This window comes from Macaca nemestrina, chromosome 9, assembly GCF_043159975.1.
Source record: "Macaca nemestrina isolate mMacNem1 chromosome 9, mMacNem.hap1, whole genome shotgun sequence".
Classification (NCBI taxonomy): Eukaryota; Metazoa; Chordata; class Mammalia; order Primates; family Cercopithecidae; genus Macaca; species Macaca nemestrina.
The window spans coordinates 2,659,372-2,672,890 of record NC_092133.1 but is presented as its reverse complement, the minus strand read 5'-3'; positions in this window follow the sequence as shown (position 1 = coordinate 2,672,890).

Below are 13,519 nucleotides of genomic sequence, written 5' to 3'. Positions count from 1 at the left end.
TTTTGAGATGGAGTCTTGCTCTGTTGCCCAGGCTGGAGTGCAATGGCGCAATCTTGGCTCCCTGCAAGCTCTGCCTCCCGGGTTCACGCCATTCTCCTGCCTCAGCTCCCTGAGTAGCTGGGATTATAGGCGCCTGCCACCATGCCTGGCTAATTTTTTGTATTTTTAGTAGAGATGGGGTTTCACTGTGTTAGCCAGGATGGTCTCGATCTCTTGACCTTGTGATCTGCCCACCTCGGCCTCCCAAAGTGCTGGGATTACAGGCGTGAGCCACCATGCCTGGCCTGACACACTCTTTTTAGAAGTCAACAGTGACATATACAGCTTATCTGTGTACTGTCTTCCAGCAATATCACTAACATGATAAAATCAAAGCTGCTGAAAATGCAGGAAAAAAAGGTTGCTTATTTAAAAATAATTTAGAGACAGGAGAATTGCTTGAACCCAGGAGGCGGAGGTTGCAGTGAGCTGATGTTATGCTATTGCACTCCAGCCTGGGTGACATAGCAAGACTCTGTCCAAATAATAATAATTAATGATAATAACTCAGAGATACTGTATTCTGTGTACTTCCTCAGTTTGGTTCACTGAAGGAAAATTCAGGGTTGACCAGTGATTATTCATTGTAAAAAAAAATTGTTGAGAATTTTAAATGCAAACACTTTTACAGAAACACAGAAATGAGTAAGAGTGATTCTCTGCCCTTGTGTGTAAACAACTGAAAATAAAACAGAATTTGACTTTAAACTCCATGGGGCAGGGTCCATGACTCCTGTTCAGTTTGTGATCCACAGTTACTGGCATACGAAATGTACCCAATAAATACTCAATGAATGAATAAAAAGTAAATGTCCTTGTATAACCCAGATCTTTCCTGCTTACAAATGATGCCCGCATCCATTATCTTGTTTGATTCTCCAGCAATGAGGTGGGAGGTGTGTTTGCCATCCCACACAGGCCATGATGCACAAGCCAACAGCAGCTCCCCGGAGACCTCTCGGATCCCCAGTGGTTTCTGCCCTCACCCCACACCCACCAAGAACTCTTCTGTGGCAGATGCGGGGACTCCCTGGCATCCTTGCCATGAGAGGGAGTGTCTGGGTAGTGGGAGGCCATGTCCTTGGAAAGTGTGTTCAATAAATGGATGGCCTGCGGGCAAGTCAGCTTTGTGGGCTCATTCGAACGGGCTGTTCTCTGCATCTGCAATTCTAGCCTAAACCTCTATAGAGCCTCTGAGTCAACCTTGAGGTTTCGCCAAGGTGAGTCCCTGACAACAGCCACACGGAGCGTCCTGACCCTCCTTCCAGTAAAATCCCTTGCCAGGGGCTGTGTCGGGACAGCAGGGTTAGGGCGCAGGAGGCCCCTTCACGTCAGGCTTGTGGTGGATGGGGAGAGATGGGCAGACACAATGCTGCTTCTCAAAAGCTCCCCCAGGGGCTCACAGCCCCAGAACATCAGGACAGGAGGAGAGGTGTGTGGGCTGATGGGGGATAAGCTATGGATCAGCTCCCACACCAATCTCACCTCCAGGCACTGCTTTAAGAACGCTGGGGTCCAAGAAGAGCTTGTCATATAAAGGACTGCACATAGCATTAAGTCTAGAAATTAATAACATAACCCATCGCTGAATTCTGCCGGCACGCAAACTCAGGCAGAGATAGTGCTGCCTAGAATCCCCTGTTTTCCCCATGTTGTAGGAGGGTGCAAGGCGTGGTGCAGTGCCCGCAGCATCTTCATGACGAGTTCTCACCTGAAAGCAGAAACACAGTGCCCGCGGAGCACCTGCCCCTCTGCCAGGCGGGCGCAGCACCTGCCTCCACAGGTAAGACGGACACGGTGCTCATTTCCATCTCACCCTCTGTTCTCCAAGGAATGGAGCTGCCGGGGGAGTGTCTCCATGGTTAGTTTCTGGACAGGCCTGGGACAGCCCTGATCGAAGATTAATGCTTTATTTGTGACTTCTCCAAATTCCAGCACCCTTTCCTGATTAAAACAGCAACAAAAATGCTTAGTTAAAAAGGAATTTATGGTAATGTCTTTGGCATTAAAACAAACAAACAAACAAATCTCAGCCCCAAAGCTAAGCTCCTACTGAACAGGAAAACCTGTTACAGTAAGATGAGGTCCTAGTCATCTCCAGCTTGGCGGGTGCAGTGGAGGCGTCAGCCCGTGCAATCAGACGGGTAGACGCAGAAGAGGAACCGGATGTAAACCCTTTCTGTTTGCAGGTGATACGAGTATATCTCTTGAAAACCCAAGAGAAAAAAGGATAAAACAAATAACTAACACTGGAACGGAACCACACAAAAGCAAAACAAATATAAAAAATTAGTGAAGTATCAGGATATAAAATTAACATAATAAAAAAAAGTATTTATATATACAAACAATGACCAAGTAGATGATATAGTGGGTAAGAAAACACAAATAGCAATAAAAAGAAAAATACATAAAAGCAAGTTTTTAAAAACTGTACGTTTACATGAGAAAAATTCTTAAATATTCCTAAAAATTTGGATTTCCCTGGATGGAGGGGCATCTCCTATTGTTGGATAGGACTATTTAAAATTTGGGTGGGCACGGTGGCTCACGCCTGTAATCCCAACACTTTGAAAAGAGGCTGAGGCGGGTAGATCACCTAAGGTCAGGAGTTTGAGACCAGCCTGGCCAACATGGTGAAACCCCATCTTTACTAAAAATACAAAAATTAGTCAGACATGGTGGCACACACCTGTAATCTCAGCTACTCGGAAGACTGAGGCAGGAGAATTGCTTGAGCCCAGGAGATGGAGGTGGCGGTAAACTGAGATTATGCCACTGAACTCTAGCCTGGCCAACAGAGCGAGATTTTGTTTCAAAATGAATGAATGAATAAATAAATAAATAAATAAATAAAATGAAATAAAATAATAAAGATACTAGTTTGGGGGGGTTAATGTAAATATTTCGTGTAATACCAATAAAAGTGTTAATAAGTTTTCTTTTCTGAAACCAAACAGGTATATTTTAAATTTCTTATGAAAACAAATGCAAAGTATCTTTAAAAAATGTTTTAAAACAATGGTAAAGTTACTAGACATAAAAAATACGATAAAGCTTTTGTGATTAAAACAGTGTATTAGTGGGACAAGAACCACCTGACCAGCAGAAGAAATAAATAAAAATAATTTGTAGAAATCCATAAATAAACCCAAACACATGTGGAAGTTGGGCATATTATTAAAGAGGACATCTCTGAAATGTCCGAGGAAAATATTAACTTGTAAAAATTCCCATTAGAAAATCTTGACATTCTCTTGGAAAATTGGATCCACGACTCACACTATTCGCTGGACAAAAAGTAAAATGTAAAATATACATGAATTATATACACACACACATTAGGCAAAATCATGGGTGAATTCCTTTTTAACCTGAACAGGTGAAAAGCTTTTCTAATTAAGATTCAACATTTAGAAACAATAAAAAAGGTTGATAAATGCAATGATATGCTTTTTAAATTATATAGTAAAAATGACTATAAGCAAATCCTAAAGACAAACATCGAACTGTGAAGAAATATTTACAACGCCACTCACGATGGAAGAACACGTGAAAGCTGCTTGCTGCTGCTGTTTCTCACCTCTCAGATCGACGCTGAGTTTACAGCTGGCAGCACTCCATGGGCAAGGCTGGGGGAAGCCGCCCCACGCCGTGCTGGTTGGAGCAGGGGTGTTACTGCACTGTGGAGGGGAATGAGAAGGCTTCTAAGGAGGTAGTGTAAGCACCTGCCCTTGACCTAGAGCTGCATGTCCAAGAATTTCCCTTACAGGTGAATGTCTCCAAACATCAACCAGCACATACAAGTGTACTCCTCGCAGCAGTGCTCTATGTTAGCAAAGTGCTGGGAATAACCTGGAGAGCCACTTAGCAGGGTGGGTACGAGAGCCACAGTGCCCTGGGATGGCGCCAGGAGGAGGCCTGGAGGAGGAGCAAGGAGGGGTGGCCCCACACCAGCAGCAGTGGTCCTGCTTCACGCAGCCAGCACTGGGACAGGCCAGGCCAGGCCCTTCTCAATGGGGAGTGATGAGAGGAGTCCAGCACCGGCAGGGGCGTCCAGGGCAGAAGGGCCGGCCTGGAGTGAGTCACCTCAAGAGAAGCTGACAATCCCCAATGCTGGGCTGGAGAGCCAAAGAACCAATGTCAGGAAAACAACGGAAATGGGGGAAGTGTGTGTGGGAGGGAGGTTCTGATTTTAAAATGTCCATGGAAACCTGGCAAGCAAATGCAGTGGGTAAAATTTGATTGGCTCCTGGGAGAAAAAGCATAAAAGTAATTGTTAAAAAAAAAAAAAAAAACAGATGAAACTGGAATGCGAACTATTTGGATGCTGTTGTTGAGTTTTAAAGAGTCTTTGCTGTGACAATGGTATTCTGGCTGGGTGGGCAAGGGCCTTTCTTATCGGAGATGCATGCTGATGATGACGTATTCGAGGGTAAAATGTCACGATGTCTTGCACTCACTTTCACACGTCTTCACGAAAACGTACGTGTGTGTGCACGCTTGTATGTACCTATGGACATGTATAGAGTGCACAAATGTAACAATGTTAAAAAGCATGAAGCTGAGGGCCTGTGAGGGTTCATTTTATGACTTGTCAACTTTTCTATAGGTTTATAACATTTTCTAAGTAGACACTAGGTAAGAAAGAAAAATCGTGCACATTTATTTAATCATGGATATGAAAGGTGAGTCAGGGACAATTTGGCTTGGAAGGACAGAACCCTGCAGAGGAGTGAGTGTCTGCGGCAGAGGCTGACTCGGACTGGCAGGGCGCCCGGTTCTTTGAGAAGATGCTGTTGAAAATGAATGCAGAGGGCTTCATGGCCTCTTCGAAACTACCCTCACCAGCCATAGGCCAAGCCTCCCAGCCCCAGCCCCTGGCCCACTCCCGTCAGCAAGCCCTTACTGCCTCTAATCCTGTGGCTGGTCTTCAATCCCCAATTAGAGGCTCTTCAAAAGCATCCCCTTCTCTAAGCCATATTCCTCTGAAATATGCTTGTAATATTGTTCACACTAACCTACATGCTCACGACTCCATTTACACAACAGCTACGTGATGTTGAGGTTTATGTGCTCAATAAAAATTTTTATAGCAAAATAAAATTATTATTTCAAAAAGAGATTATGCATTTAATATATCTATACTCCAAATTATCGAACTTTTGCATTTTGCAGAGTAGGCAGAAGCGGTGTGTAGTGTGTCACTTGTTGAATAAACACACGTCCAGGGGTCTGTTTTTCCCATAGTCAAAAAACTTCAAATCTTGGCATGCTGTGACCTAGAAGCGGAACCTGGCATCTGAGTGTGGACAGGTCATCCACCATATGGAGCTGTTCCCCTTGCCACCCAGTACACACACACACACACAAATACACACATATGCACATGCGCATATACACATGTATTTACATATACAAATCCACACACATATCTACATAAACACACATGCACACACATACACACATGCCCATATACACATATAGTTGTACACACATATATACACAAATGCACATACATAAACATACACACACGCACACATACACACACGCACATGTACACACATACCTGAACACACACATATACACACATACACATGCACATACATACACACATGCCCATGTACACACATAGCTGTACACACATATATACATAAACACATATATACATAAATATACACACACAAATACACACACAGACATGTACACACATACCTGAACACACACATATACACATATACACACATACACATGCACACACATACACACATGCACATACTTACCTGCACACACACATCTACATAAACACACACTCATGCACATGCACATACATACCTGAAGACACACACATGCACATGTACTCACACACTCCTGCACACACGTATCTATATAAACACACACTTGTACACACATGCACATGTACACACATACCTGCACACAGATATACACACATACACATATCTAAACACACATACACACACACATGCACATGTACATGCATGCCTAAACACATACACAAACACATACGTACAGACATACCTGCACACACATACACACACATACATCTACATAAACACACACATACACACACATACATCTACATAAACACACACATACACACACATACATCTACATAAACACACACACACACAGAGACATGCACATGTACATACATGGACACAACTGGGCTCTGATTCCCAAAGCTGGAACTGGGCTCTGATTCCGGTGCTCCCCCTCCCCAAAGCTGAAACTGGACTCTAACTGGACTCTGATTCCGGTGTTCCCCCCAACAAAGCTGGAACTAGACTCTGATTCTGGTGCTCCCCTTCCCCTGCCAACCTGACAACCCTGACAGCACTGGCCCATGGGATCCCCGGAGCCAGCCACGTGTCCTGTTCCCAAGGTGCTCAGGGCAGGTCTTGTCATGGGGACACTCGGGGAACCCTAGCTGCCAGGAATCTCACTCCCAGCCAAACCCCGGTCACGACGCAAGCTCCTGGTCCCAGGGGCTTCTGGGCTGGGTTCCGTTCCTGCCTTCTGACTTCTCTCTAACCAAGCAAGGTCATAATGTGTGTCAAGGTCATAATGTGTACATAATGTGTGTCTCTTGCAAAGAAAAATAAAAGGAAAAAAAGAACTTACTTTCAACTCATTGATATTTTGTGCAACAGCTCTGCAGGGTATCAATACACTTTTCCAAAGCTGTAAATGTGTAAACTTCCGAAGCAGTAAAGCTGTAAAATCTTGTTATTGGGCCTTCATTACGTTTTATATTTGGGGCAGCTGATTCTAAACTCCAGAAAACGATAGGAAGGCTGGTCCACACTGCGTGGTTGGAGGGTGGGAAGGAGAAACTTTGCTGACCAAGAAACCGGCTGATCCGCGGGAGGCTGGACCCAGACGGACCAGCTGACTTCGCACGTGGCTGAAATCTGTCTCACCAAGAGGGAGGCAGGTGTGGGCTCCAAATTAGTTTTACCTGGATGGAAACCAGTCTGCCCAGCATAGTGACAACCTAAACAACCAGGCAAACAATGCTGGAAATGAAAAGAAATGTGACACCAGTCAGTTCATGGCAGAGGAGGTGTGCCCAGTGTGCTGGTTTTCTGTGGCCCTCCAAGAGGTGGAGGCTGCTGGGGGAGATGTGGTTTGGACGGAATGCAAGCTTCAACTGCTTCTCACGTGACATCACCAGTTCTCACAGGGAACTCATGAACACTTATTTGAGCAAAGATGAAGTCTGGTCCCAAGCTCCCTGAGCCATTCCTCAAACCCAGCTGTGCAGGGGTGTTTGGCTATGGGGACCTTGCTCTTTCTGCCGTGTCCCTCAGAGACACAACTGGGATGAGCCAGGGGCAGGGACTTCTTCCCCTGGAGACTCCCGCAAGGGTGTGAACTTGAGGGGAAATCCTTAATGAGGACTCCTCCCTGTCATCGGGTGGGTGATGGCTCTGTCTTAGCTCAGAGCCCTTGTCTTTGGTGGCCAACTCTGGGGTGCTCAGGGCATGGGGGCTGGGAGCCTGGGGCTGGGAGGGGTAAGACAGTGACAGAACCCAGAGTCTGGCAGCCCCTGATGTGGGAACCCAGGTCATTACATTTTCTCTCCACTTCTACGTGTTTGAGAAATTCTATCATGGAAATCCTCCAAGGCCCTCACTCCTCCCAGGCCAATGTCCCACTGAGTAAATCAAAGAGTTGTTCAGAAAAACTAAGGATAAAGATTTCAGATGCAATAGTGACATAGTCTAGGTCTTCTGCAGGTCAAGGTCAATCGCTGACCTTCAGAGTGTCAGCCTGACACCCCCCAGGTCTGGGCTCCTGAGTCTGGGTCTCCGGGCAGCCTTAGACCTCCATGCACTGGGCGCACCTGGGTCCAGGCTCCCGAGTCTGGGTCTCCGTGCAGCCTTAAGCCTCTGTGCACTGGGCGCACCTGGGTCCAGGCTCCCGAGTCTGGGTCCCCATGCAGCCTTAGGCCTCCATGCACTGGGCGCAGCCGCATTTTTGCTCATAGACCAGGGTGAGTTATTGCCCACCCAGCTAATCATGGCCTGATTAATTCTCCAAGCTCAGTTAGTTCCCTAGCTAAGGAACCTAGAGGTAGTCAGAACCCACTGGAAATGCAGCCTCTCCAAATCCAGGTCCCCGTGAATGGCCAGTGCTCAGCCTGGGGGCGTCCCCTCCCCTCCCTTTGTCTTTGCTCCTAAATGTCCTCTCTGTTGGTGCATCATAGCTGAAAAGGTGATCAGTTTATGAAACACCTAAAGAGATAAGCAGGCTTCCTCTATTTCTGTGCATTAAACAAGTCCTTTTGAAATGACCTTATTTTCTTCCCCCATTGACACTTGGAGGAGGCTAGAAGACAGTGCCCAAAGTGCAGTTCCCACCGGGATGCAGTTCCCACTGGGATGCAGTTCCCACTGGGATGCAGGTCCCACTGGGATGCAGTTCCCACTGGGTGGCAGTTCCCACCAGGATGCAGCTTCCACCGGGATGCAGTTCCCACTGGGATGTCCACTTGGGCCCCTGTGCGATGCCTGGCTGGCCCTTTCCAAAGCCGCTCCACATGGAGCTCAGGATGCAGAGCTGAGGACAACGGCCGAACCGGGGGCCTGAACTGCTCCCAGATTCTCCCTAGGATGGCCCTTCCACCCCTCTGCACCCCACTTCTGCCCATGAGGGTCACTCCAGCTCTCCGGGTTGCATCTACAGAGCCAGGGGATGGACTAAACAAACTAAAACAAAAACTTCTCCGCAGGCCCTGCATCATGAGTCAGCTGAGGGAGTATTTCCCAAAGGCCTTGCAGGAAAAGGCAGGGAGAAGTTGGGCAGCCTGGCTCTGGGGTATCTCTGGAGAGCAGGCTTCGGTGGAGGTTGGACAGAAAGGTGGGGTCTCCTCTGTCCCGGCCTGGGGAGGGCAGGAAGGGACCAGCAACTTGTATGGCCGGGGAGCTGGGATTGATCTGTAGAACCAGGCATCACGAATGAGCAGCCAGGGGTGGACCTGTGGGTGCGCCAGGTGCTGAGCCTTCTAAGCAGCAGGTGCAAGCTCTCTGTCCTTGCACTGTTTCTCTGACACAGAAGAAGTCTGAGACCTGTCGTGTGGGACAGTTGTGTGAGTCAGGACTCCCCCATGGAGGCTGCATCTTTGGGAGTGGTGAGGAGGGATCTATTACAGGAGGCTGAGCCTGTGCCACTGCTGAGGCCAGTTCCACGATCTAGGTGTAGTTGGCATCACTGGAGCCAGAAGGCACGGGGCAGGCAGTGATGAGGGAAGACAGATGGGAGTGGACAAAAGGCCCCCTGGGACGCATCTGTCTCTTTTCAACTCCAGGCCTGCAGCCTGGACGACACAGCTGAGCTGTGTAGATGCGGATGCTCTCATCCCGGAGTGGAGCAGGTGCCTGGCCCAGAGGACAGGTACATTGATGCATGGAACCAAGGCAGCAAGGAGGCAGGACTGGCTGTGACAGGTGCCCCCAGGGTGAGCAAGGAAGTCCATGGGAAGAAGCTGAAATGGCACCCAAAAGCCCAAAGGGGACCCAAGGACAGGGCAGCTCTAACCTTGTTCCATGGGCTGGCACTCCCATTTTTGCCTTGGCATGAGACTGAGTCCAGAAGGGGAGGAAGCAGTGCCTGCTGCTGGGAGGGTGTTGGGTGGGGACACGGTGGACAGGGATTCCAGGCCCGGTGGAGCCACCCACCTCCACACGGTTAGAGAGCCTTTCGGAGCCACGCTGTGCCCAGTCTGGTTGTGCAACTGTGCCTGAAAAGGACTCTTAAACCCTGAATATTTTCATGTAAATATGTCTCTAGCCTCATGTTAAAACCACAGATGATCATGGAGGTGAACACATAGCTAAGAGGCTGATTTTTTTTCTGAAGATATGTTCATTATTTGATAAGGATTTAAACAGATTTTAACTACCTCCCTGGATAGTTCTTTCTAAATGTTTTAATTATAAGACCTTCCTGGCTTAATACGTTATACGATGCATAATCAGGTTATACATTTTCTATCCTATCTCAGCCTGAAAAATAAGAAAATAGGGTTATAATAATACCACTGCAGGGGCAATTAAATGCAGCAATCATGGTGTGAAGACAGTCCCCTCTCCTCTCCACTCAGGCTGGCTGAGGCTGGCTCCCCATCCCCCATCCCCTCCACAGGCCCTGGGTACCAGCCATGCCTGGGGAAGCCTAGAGCACGGGGTCCTGGGTGGGTTATTGTAGCAGTGCCCAGAGCAAAATGGAGGCTGGAAAGGCTTTGGGGGAGACAGTGGGCGGAATGAACCAGGATGAGGAGCATCGGTATACCTGTCCTCTGGGCCGGGCACCTGCTCTGCTCTAGGATGACAGCGTCCGCATCCACGCAGCTCAGCTGTGTCCTCCAGGTTGCAGTCTTGGAGACAGAAAGAGACAGAAGTGTCCCAAGGGTCCCAGCTCCTCATCCCAGCACCTGGGGGGGCCTTTTGTCCACTCCCCTCTGTCTTGCCCCATCACTGCACTCCTTGTGCCTCCCGGCGCCAGTGGTGCCAGCTGCACCTAGACTGTGGAACTGGAGTCCCAGTCCCTTCCCGAGTGATGACAATGCACTGGGGGACAAGCTTTCCACATAGTCCCCAGCACTGCCCAGAGCTCAGGTCCCTTCCCAGGTGAAGATGATGATCCCTTAGGGGATGAGTTTCTCACGCAGTACTCAGCCCTGTCCAGAGCCTCGGTCCCTTCCCAGGTGATGGTGATGCCTTGGAGGACAAGTTTCCAAGTGGTGACCAGCACTGCCCAGAGCCTGGTTCCCTTCTAAGATGACCCCTTGGGGGACAGGATTTCCACGTGGTGCACAGCACTGCAGACCCCATCCTGCACCAGCCATCTCCACAGTAAACTCCTCACCTGCTCCTGCAGCCCCCTTAACACGGGCACCCTTTCCAATGGGAGAAGAATCTGAGCTTCCAAAAGTTTAAAGAACTTACGCCAGCACCCCTGAGAACCATCAGCGCTCTCTGACCTCACAGGCTCCATTTCTAAACCCCTCTGACTCATCCGTGGGCTCTGGGGGGAAACTGAGGTTTAACATGGGTGGTTCTAGGTGAGTCACTTCTCCTGTCTAAGCCTCAGTGGGGCATATGAATGGCCCCCAGAGCATCATAAATGCTGGAGGAGGGGACTGACGACTGTGGATGGACACAGCCAGTGCCTGTGCATAGAAAACTCTCTCTGGGGATTGTGCCTCTCATATTATTGCTGTGGGGCCGAGAGCAGTGGCCGGACGCGCAGGTCCTCGAGGCAGCCTGTCTGTGTCTCAGCCTGAGCAATCACTGCCTCTCTGTGTCTCATTCTGCCTGTATATATAAAGGGGCAGTCCCCTTGACTGTGCCACTGGTGTGCATGAGGATGACCTAAGTTAACACCTGATCGCTTCGAGAACTGCTTGGCAGGGGGCCGGCCTTTGCACTGCTGAGCTGCGTGGCTGCTGGTGTCCCACCGCCACAGGCTGGACAGGCTGAGCTAGGATGGCCCGGTGCTCACACCTGCTTTTGCTCTGCTTTACACTCTTCAAGGGCAGGAGCCAAGTCAGCTCCGTGTCTGACCCCAGAACATAACAGGCTCTGGCGTGCGTCAGTGCTCGGTATCTGTTGTGCTAAATGGCCAGGTGCGACCCCGTTATTTGACCGTCACAGAGGGAGATGAGGTGGAGGCAGGGAATCCAGGCAGCCAAATGACCCCACAGGAGTCCAGGCAGCTCGGTGACCTCTCCTGGATCCCAGGCAGCCGAGTGACCCCACTGGACAGCAGTTCCCTTGGTTGGTACCCTGGGTCTGCTGTCCTGCCTTTCTGAGAAATTGTCTTGGCTGTTGAAGTCCCAGTTGGCGGAGGAAGAGTGGATGGAATGAGCCAGGATGAGGAGCAATTTACTGCCAGGCTGCAAGCGCCCACGGCTGTAGGGCAAGGGCAGAGCAAACTTCATTCCACTTCCAAGGCACTGAGCTATGTTGACACATTCATCCCGGAAGGGTTGGGGCCTTTATGGGCCATTTCCATTTCTAAAATATGGTATAAGTTGCAAAGTGATGATGCAAATTGCAAGAGATATTTACTATGTGTAGGACTGCAATAAATATTTCTTTTATGTCCTAAATAAAACCCCAAAATTGTGAGTGTTTTGTGGGCCTCTTTTATGTCTTCCCATTATGGTCCTGGTCTTGTGATTTAGCCAAAATTTAGTGGCAGTGAACATGAGCTACAGTGGAGCTCTCTCTGACCCTGAGCACAGCCACGCACCGAGCTTGTCTTTCTGCCAGGGTCCTGGAGGGAGCCCCACCCAAGAGAAACAGAAAACAGTCAGGACACGGAAACAACATACACGTAAAAAAACCACCAAATGCAGTACGCTGATTTCTGCCCTTAGAACCCAAAAGTAGATGAGGACTCCTGTTCTCATGTCTCAGAGGGCAGTGTATTATACAAAAGATGAAGTAGGCAAAGACGGTGCATTTGCAAATACATTGGAATCAAGAGAGCATTTCAATTCCGTGAGCTTGAGCTACAAAAAATTGAGGGTGGAGATCTCTGACTTTGTTATTAAATGTGCATTTTGGAGAAGTGGAGGGAGTTGGAATGGTAGTAAAAATGATTCATTTCTCAGCACACTTTGCCAGAAAGTGATTTATTTTAAAAAGCATATGGACGCCCACATTTCTCCACTTCTCAGGCAGAATTAGAGGACTGAAATGGAGAGATCTATCTCAGATGGACGTGGAGACGAATCAAGTAAAATCCCCACTGAAGCCAATGCTGCACTCTCTCTGGAAGTCTAGAGGAAGAACTTGTCCTCTCACGGGGACAATCATCTGATGTGTTTCCATTTCCCTGACTTCTAACTGCTTGGGGTAGAGATTATCTCCCCCAAATGATGCCAGGCAGAGGCCCAAGACCTTGTCCCCGGTAATGAGTCATGGACAGGAGTTTATGGAATTGACACACCCAGGTAGGGTTGCTGGAGATTCAGAAATGTGGACGCTCTCATGCATTCTGTCTGTGACATGAACCCTCATGCCAGCCTCCCAGGGGAGGGTCTGCCTGAATAGGAGCCACCAGGGGATGGATGTAGAGAGAGGCAAGCTATTTTAGAGCAGTGGGACTGTTCAGAGACACACACATACAGTGCATACACACACATGCACATACATACACACGTGTGCACTTACTACACACCCACACCCACACATGGTGCATGTTCACACATGGGCACACGTGCACACACACACACACACACATCAGCAGGGAGGGGCTCAGCCCCAGTGGCTCCATGTTGCTTTGCTGGGCCCCAGTTCAGTTTCAGGAGCTCTCCCATCAGGCTGGGGATGCAGAGTGCTTAATCCCAAGCCCTGCCCTCCAAGGCACATAATCCCAAGAGGACATTCTTTTCTTGTTAGTCCAAGAAAAACAAAAACATTTCTGAAATAAAAAGTTCTGTTTAGAA